Below are 9601 nucleotides of genomic sequence, written 5' to 3'. Positions count from 1 at the left end.
GAGAATTTCAATTCTCCTACGATGTTCCTCTACGGCCCTTTCTTCACGCTCCTTCTCGAGTTCTCGTTGGAGAACTATCTTTTCCTTCTCTGATTGGAGTTCACACTCGTGCCGTCGTCTATCTTCCTCTTGTTTAGTCGATTCACGTTGAAGTTGACGTTCATCGCGTTCTCTGTCTTGTTCCCCGCGTACAAACTCAACGAGCGGTAAACCTGACAAACCCATTTCCTTACCTAATGATATCAGGTCTCTAAAGGCAGACATATTTGTTACAATAATTATGAAAAATATACAACCAACAATGTAAACAAATGTGTGCATTACAAACCCTTCACGGAATTAAACAATCACACTATCCCACCGCTGCCACCAAAATTGTAACGGGATGAGCATATTGTCCAATCTGGTGCAGAGATAGAAACACAACACACTGTATTTACATTATTTACAACATTTAATTACAATATACACTATGAACAACTGCACATCCACACTCACTTTCACACATTTAATAAGAACATATATCACAAATAAATGGTTCACTCAAGGAATGGGCAGATTTCCATCACTGTCTATGAGGTCACCTAAATAGTCTACACTGGTGGGCAGATTTCCACCATGGAGTGTCAACAAGAACCCAGTTCTCTCCACAAGACGGCACCATCAAGCCTCATCACGAACAATTGTTATATTGCCAGAAAAGAATACCACTCATGGCTGTCTATCAAGGTTCTGGCTGTGAGTCGCAACCACAGTACCCAGGCCACCTCGCTCCACCACACATCAGTCTGGCATATGTCCCTGTCAGGACTCTGTTCTGACCATGATCCTTCCAGGATCATCCACACCACATTATGGTCTATCCTCACCAATGGGTTAAACTAAAATATAATACAAATATACTACTAAATAATTATGGCCCAACTAACCTAACCTATTAACAACCGTTATATTGACTGATATAATACATATATGCAATAAAATGACTACACCCTAAATTACTGAAAGTATGACACACGACGCCTTAATATTTACTACACTGACATGCACTCACGTTACACGTGTGCATATAACAATGACCACCCGTAATTCAGACTATGTAGACATTAACTAATATGTATATAATGGTATATGCTTGGTATATCTCTAAAATATCATCTATATAACTGTACATGTCGTATAATACCCTATTAATAAATATACAATACGCTAAGCACACCTGTATACACCCGTGCAACATACCGGGTGGGTATCTATAAATAGACAACTATAATACCTTGCTGTTTATCTACACAGCATGTCAACAACAGTTATAAACAATATATACAATTGGGTTTGTATGTACGGTACTCACCGCAAGCTGTAGTTTGCGTATTTATGTCCAATAGATGAGTAAGTAGCCGCGGTGTTGTGCCGCTACACCTGCATGTTGACGTGTTTACACCGCACGTTCTGGAATGTCCTTTGTCCTATATCCGGTCACACATCCGGTTCACGTACAAGTCTTTGAGCGCGAAATACAAACAAAGTAAAGTACCATGGTATGTAACACCAAGGTCATGGGGAATCTTGGTGTAGTTTTACAATATTAAATGTTACTAAATTTTAATGAGGTTGCACATGTTAAGTTAATGTTTCAAAATTACAAAGAGGTTTCAAAATTATATCGATAAAATGGCTGAGGCGTTAATATATATATATATCCTTCGAAATCTGCCTGGCCTACTTGTTTTTAAGTATTACATTTATATTTTAAAACACGATGTCTCGATATCTTGATTTTAATGAAGTATACTTAGTTTAAAACATACCAGAGTTCATGAAAACAGTTTCAATACATTCTAAACATTATTTTCTTGCATGTTTGCGAAACAAATGACGTTTTAGCCTAATCATGGATATAGAACATTAGTTTCCTAAAATAATGCGTTTTCTTGATTGAAAGAAAGAAAGCGGAATAGGCATTTTATAAAATAATTAAAGTGATAAGAAACAGAAATAGCAACATGTTGATATTGAGTTGATCATCATCAAGCTAAGAGCGCATGTTGTCTGCATCATCCTTAAAATGCTCATGTGCTTAAATTCTGGTGCTGTCAACAAACATGGCGACTTGAAGCTGCCCGACGGCAGTATTTGAATTAAAATTGCTTATATTTTGGCAAGTGAACCTTGTACAATGCATAGCCTGCTGCAAATAACACAATTTAGTTAAGATATACACCGATCATTCGTTGTATAATCGCTACAGTCATAAATATATAAATACGGTTGATATATCAATGCTTAGAAAATTAATTATTATGTATTCTATCTATATAATCTAGTAAAGCTCCGTTACAATATCTAATTAACTATTGTTGTGCCGGTGAACTGTAAGTCTGAAAGGTGTGTCGTTATTCTGTATGGCATTTAGAATTCTCATGAATTCTCATTTCCTTTTATTTAACCATTGATGAACCAATAAATTCTATGAACAAATACCTTAAGACTTACATTTACCATGTACATGAAGGGTTTCGGATATAATCTGAATCTTCCAACCACATACATATATAATAAATGTACAAGACCTCTTTGCTATAGGCATTAATCACGCTATAATCCTGATCCGTGCTATAGGACAATAAACGAAATAGAATTATGTTTAATGCTTAGATGTAGTTTGTGTTTAGTTTCTAATCTGGTCTCGCGTGAGTGATACTTTTAAAAGTAGTCGCTGGCATGCTACATCAATATAAATCTGGGACGTAAATAGAATCCTTGCCAAGTACATGTATGTGGAAAACAGTGTTCATTGTTACAAATTATTTCCTCATCCTCTTTATAGTTAATGTGTTACCTTTGCTTCGTTATTATTACCGTATAAGCATGCTCTTTATCTAGATGGGATTTATAATCGATATATCATCAGTATACATTGTTGCATTGAACTATTGGCCAACTTAAATAATTAAACATTTATTTACTTCCTTATGTATGGTGACTAATGATTTAAAACATGCTCTGAAATAAGAAATATAAATCACGAGGGAGCAGTTAGGGAATACTAGATTACCTTAGTACTATGATAATCACGATATCACCTGGTGATAATGATCATTTTCTATAAGTCATAAGATTTACAATGCAAATTAAAAACTTTGTAATATGAATTGCACTGTTTTCATTTTTTTTTTTGCGATTTCAGAAAACAATATTAGAATGTTAATAACACGATTTAAAATATCACAGAACAAATCACCTTACTTAGAAAAATGAAAAATCAATATTTAAGATATAAATTGTACGATATTTCAGCACATGACGCGTCAAAAATAGAAGAAAATTTTCTGATGTCATCCAAGTTGTATGAAATGTAACTTATGATTGAAAGCATTGACGCGATGGGATCATTATAACTGTAACAAATATCAGTATACTTATGTATAAAAAATAAAGGTGGATTTAAGTTAGAGGAATCACTAATATAAGGGCAACAAAACCTGTGTTTGGTAAAATATGTTGTAACTATCAACTTAGTTTAGCGTCCTGACGATCTGCACATATATGTTTAAATATTCTTATCAACATACTTACCTTATTAATAATGTTTGAAGTAGCATATGCAATTACTTATCTAGTTGAAAGTTATTTATTTAATGGAATAAAGCTCGTTCCTAACTATAAATATATTACAACTCAAACGTGTAATAATGGATAAAAGAATGATATTAATTTCTGCAGAGAGCAAATAAAGTGATTCGGGGTTTTAGATTACTAAACTGTCGTTTATATTTTTAGCAGAAACGAACTCTTTTAGAGTCACAACGTCATGATGATTTTATTGATCGATATTACTATTACAGGGAAAATCTATGTAATATAACAACAAACATATTGTCAATAAGATATTTTAGAATAAATTAGAAAATAGAAAATAATCTTTCTTAATAATCACTGACATTAGTTAAAGTCAAACTGTCATGAATATAAAGTACTGAATATTATTAAAAGTAAAATAAACACGTTTTCACCGGCGGAACATATGGGGGTGATTCTATTATGTAAAACCCTCAAATTTCTGCATATATGTCCATTGTACGGCGATGTTTATAATGCCCAATATGCATGTCTCGCAGGAAGATATGTATTTTGACATAGGTACCATTAACTCTCGTGAGACTTTTTGTGACCGCAAAATGCGGGATAGAAGGTATATGTATATTTACTATCAACTTTTGACAATGAAAATCGTATGTAGGACAATGTACAGATATGTGTTCTTTCAGTTTATGTGCATTATTTATACATTCGCTACTCGGAATAGTGAACAAAATTCTCAGACGTGGCTTCCAGGCCCGGACGGAGAACTGGAGTTTTTCACATAGGACGGAATTCTGGCTCTTATCCCCCCTAGTAGTCTATTAAAGCGAACAGATAATTAAAATAACTTAGACTATGACATTGAGTGCTTTAACCACATAATAGAGCACATACTATGTGATTTACTTTGAAATATTACAATGTGATACAGCATTGACAACATTTAGACATCACTTAGATGGTTGTGTTATCTATAGAGTACGTGCTAATTAGAAATAGTATAGACAGACTAGAGAAGCAAAGATGTTAGGGCACTACTATGACTGACATAGTTTTAATGTGCTGCAAGATTATTAAATACACAATATATTACATGTGTAACCAATATATATTTATGTTATAAGAAAGGTAATTTAAATAGCGATTTTAATAATGGTGGACAATGATTTATACTGCTTACATCTATGGACCCTGCATATCATGTAAGAGAAAAAATGTCGACAGTTTTGATTTGAAGTATTTTCTTTTATATCAAGGCCTTTTGGTTCCTTCAATAAATTGTTCCAGCTTATCAGTCATATTAGATCCCGTCAAGTACTTGCACTTCAGTATTGTTGAAAACACATGATAAGTACCGTAACATGTAGGCAGTAGATGTGGTTAAAATTTGATGTACATTGTAAAATAATATAACAGACAACAAACGCTACTTAGCTCTGTGGACGGTGTCATACATAGTGATTTGGTTTGATACATTTAACCATGTGATCTTTTAATCTACGTTTTCATGGCAGACGATGTTTCCTCTTCGGGAACGTGTGGTTTTATTCTCCTCAATCTTTACCAAGGATGTCGTTGACAACTTTTTGTTCATCTGTCGCCGTTTTATAAATTTTCAGTAAGAATTACTTTTCCGTGATTATGTCGGTATTATCTTTGTTTCAGTTATGGCGAGTTGTCTCTCTTTAGATACAAACCTGTGTAAGTCTATCGGTATATTGCATTGGAACGTTATGGCCTTTCAGTGTTTTTTCTAAAGGTAAACATTGTCTGACATATTTAACAATGATAGCCCCTCAACCATTCACATGTATCACTATACAGAACGTCGTGTTGCACCATTATGTAGATCAACACACGTTTCATTTCCTATCATCATAAACCTTTTTCCTTATTTCAGAACACCTTAACATATGTCCAAAACAACAACGTCATAATTTCCTAGTGCAATTTAACTCCTTTCTTCGGAACGTTTCATCACATGGACTCTTTATTTGCAGTTAGCCATAAAGGTAACCCCTTCCAAACATGACGTTATGATTTTGCGAACATTTGATAAGTACACACTACATGATATGTTAAGGTATCCTCAGTTGGACATTAACGATATTCAGTCTGGCAACTCGTTCTGAATCTAAACATGTGTAGCCTAGTAATGATATTGACGTTGTTATCATTGCGATGTTTCAATCACTGCCGGTGTGATGCTGGAATACGCCGAATTGTCAGAACCTGAAAGAAATAAGATGGATACATAAATAATTGAGTGTTTCCCGCATTGTTTATCTAAGTATCAGAGGTTTTGAGTTAGTATCACAGAGTTTCGGGTTTATATCCCGATATTTCGATTAAGTTGAGTGGGCATATCGAAGTTCGACTAAGCAACTTGAATTTTGAGCTTGTAAGTAGGTAGTTATTAGAAATTTCGAGTAAGATTATAACGTGTTGTGTGAAAAATGGAGGTATGCTAACGAAAATACGCAATTAAATAATGTCACACGAAATGCTTACATTGAATAAATATACATTACACGTCTGTTGATATGTGGCGTGATGGTGATATTTCTCAGAAACAGTTAAAATAGTGCTCAACGACAAATGTGGGATGCATTCCGATCTCGTAAGAGTTATGCGGTACATATATCATTTTCAGATAAACCAAACTCCGCAACTTTGCTGCTTGGCGATTTAGCAGGAAATTTGTCGGGAAGGTTGGCAACATGGTCCAAGTTTGTGATGTCTCTGTCGTCTTCCGTAGCAACACTATTTCCAATCTCCTCCTGATCCGTTGACAGTGGAATGAGAAGACTGCCTGGGTTTTGCATCTGCCACACATCCTCGCTTCCCGATATGTCTACGCTTCCCCACCATGTCCAATACGCTTAAAGTGCCGTCAAAGTCACATTTCTTTACGCTTGCGTAATCACAATCAGGACACTTTTTTTGCATCGCCCTCTGTCGGTTCCCACACTCAACCAGATGTTTCGCTCATTCAGCTTTATTATCAAATCTTCCAGAACATATCGGACGCCGATTGCCTGCCTGCCGCGGAGTTGTCTTTGTTTTCATCATACATCTGGAATATGCAATGGAAATATCCCATTTGACATAGTATTGATGCAACTAAAACGTACTATATTTCAATGATAAGGAAAAAAACACATTTATGGAGTGTATAATATTATATTGACATGACTATACTACAAAGTCGCGATGTCAGCTCAGAGAATGTCTGCAGCGATGCGGGCGACCATGTTCCGGTCCAAGTCCAGAGTCAACGGCTGTATCGACATAAGACTTCCCCGCTGTTCTGGCATTCTGGAACGGTTTCGTGTCCCGATATCTCAAACCCAGCCTCATCTACCTAGTGCTTTGAAATTTCAACTTCCTCCTCGACTATTTGTGACAGATGTCACCTCATACGGTCCACATATATTACCTGCGGCTTTCCGCGGTAACCATAAGGTATCTTGTACGTAACGTCTGTGCATTTCCCCATAACCTTGAATGGTCCCTGCCACATGGACGTCAGTTTCCTAGATTTTCCCGGTTTGACTCTTGGAAGGAAGACAAAAACGCTGTCATTTTGCCTGTACTGGTTCCAGTAAGCCTTTTGGTCATTGTATTTCTTCTGCTTCCTCATTTCGCCATCTGTATGCAACCTCACGATAGGCTTCTTCCATACCTTCCTGTAGTGTCCATACTAATTCATTCTGAGGTATAGATTTGTTGTCTATTAGCATCTCATATTTTATGTGGTGTTGTTAAATCTCGCCCGAACATCAGGTAATTTGGAGTGCAACCCCTGGTTTCTTGTTCAACCGAGCAATATACGATGGTCACGTACGGCAGCATTTCATCCCAGTCCGTCTGAAATTTGTTGAAGTAGTAGATGAATTTGTACATAAAATATGTACGTACACATTTTGTGTCAAAAATGTGTTACTAGTAACAGATTTTTGACACGGGATTTGTACGTACACTTACACTTTTTTTGTGTATAAATTGATCTACTAGTAGTGTAACGGTTCCGTTTTGTCGTGTCAAATGTGTTCAACCTTGAGCAACCCAGGTTCAGGGGAATACTCGCGGTTCCGTCCCGTACTGTCAGAAATATCAAGGTACCACACGGGTACCAAGTAAAACTCAAGACATGTTAAACAACACAAGTAACATTTATTAAATATAAATAGGCGAAGGTAGAAACATACAACGCTACAAACCTCACACACGCTCCATACCAGAAACTACATGTAAATAAACCCTAACCTTCACGCTAGAATAGTACCTAACATAACAACATCCTACGCACTTACCGTCCCAGTCACCGTTCCGCTCCTACCAAACGAAATACAAAGAGAGAGGGTGAGAGAAAGAAAGAAATGGGCCTACTAGCCAATGGCTTCTATAGACTGACAAACAATTACAAAACGCCTGAATTTATACTCAGTTGCCCTACAACGAAAATTGCGTGCAGAGTCTTATATACTAGATCATGGCCTAATGCTATAGAAAACGTAACCAATGATAATACATGTATGTAGAAATATTGACCAATGACTAAGGGACTACCAGCGGAAGCAGAAGCACGTCTACATCCGGTTAAAATATACAAACCTGTGATCATATCACTTACGGAAAATAAATACTATGAAATATGACAGAACTATTACGAACGTAGCCCATATAAATGCAACACAGGTACGTTAATGACCACCCAGAGACTCCGTGTATCTATAGATTATAACACAACTATAGCTTTTTAACTAGTAAAACCTATCCCCGCTACACTAGCAGTGGATATTTTTGACACACTATGTACGTACATTTTTCGTAGACAAAAACGTATTACTAGTAACACTATTTTGCTTGTCCGATATCGGCCATCGTAGGATTGTTCTTGAGTCGCCAGATGCTGGACAGTTTGACCCCAAACCAGCTGTCCTTAATTTCCACAGGTCATCCAGACGGAGGAGGAGACCAACATTTCAGCCACATTTGACAAGGGAAAAAAAGAAAGTGAAGCTTGACTTCAACATAGAGAACAAAGATGATGACATCGATTTGGATTCTGATGATGGTGATACTCTGTGTCAGGAGGAAAGTGATGAGGATCTCTGTGTTGATATTGTGAGAGATATGTGAAAGTTTATTAAGAACTCATGGTACATGTATCTGTAACAGATTGACATTCTCTAATGTTTATATCAGAGTTTTAATGTATTTATTTTTGTAAGATGTTATTTTGAGAAACATATGGGCTATTTTACATAATTCTACATGTTTATAACTGATGTATATTTTTCATAGGCAAACAAATTTTTAATATTAACATAACTTATTTGTAATACTTTTGAATGTGTCATGTATAGAATATATTATATAAATGAGTAATATATACCAGTGTTATTAACATGGATATTTTTATGATAACTTAGAAAATGATACATGCAAACCTTCTTATTCTTTTGAATTGGCAGAAATTAAGTACTGATCATTGGACAGAGATGGGATACCAGATATTAAGGCGGGATACTAGGTCACCGTATATTGGTATTCCGTCTGGAAAACCATACATTTTAGCTTCATTTCTACCACTGTTCTCTCTGGGATTTAATGGAACTGCCACTGTCCATGTTGTTTTTATTGTTACCACGTCTTTGTTCAAAGAAAATCAAAACGATCAATATTTATTCACACATATGGTACTGGATAATGTCTACGGCGATGCAAAACATTCGTTAATCCAATGTCCCGTTGTCATCAACCAAACGCTTATTACGATAAACTCCCTTGATTTCGCGACTTGTCGTACTGCTATTGCTACAACAATTTAACATTTTCTTCACTGTATCCCGACTACTCGGTCCCAAGTCCACTCGGTACCGTATTTATAGAGGTGATGTTCTCAATGAGACAACGTCGTCGCTTTAAGCGATAGTGATGGGATTTGTTAAAATGGTGTACCTTTGTTGTTGCTGTTTCAGCTACGAGATTACCTATATCGTTAATTAGT

At 36.0% G+C, this 9601-nt stretch overlaps 1 long non-coding RNA gene across 1 annotated transcript; it reads right to left on the bottom strand.

The window, feature by feature from the left end:
- Window positions 1-435: 435 nt before the first annotated feature.
- Window positions 436-1543, bottom strand: LOC117325818. Its single transcript, XR_004532382.1, has 2 exons — window positions 1355-1543; window positions 436-881 (listed from the first exon to the last, which is right to left on the bottom strand). It is a non-coding gene; the product is annotated as an uncharacterized LOC117325818 (long non-coding RNA).
- Between the last annotated feature and the right edge of the window lie 8058 nt (window positions 1544-9601).

This window comes from Pecten maximus, chromosome 4, assembly GCF_902652985.1.
Source record: "Pecten maximus chromosome 4, xPecMax1.1, whole genome shotgun sequence".
Taxonomy (NCBI): Eukaryota; Metazoa; Mollusca; class Bivalvia; order Pectinida; family Pectinidae; genus Pecten; species Pecten maximus.
This window is presented reverse-complemented; position numbering and strand designations above follow the sequence as displayed.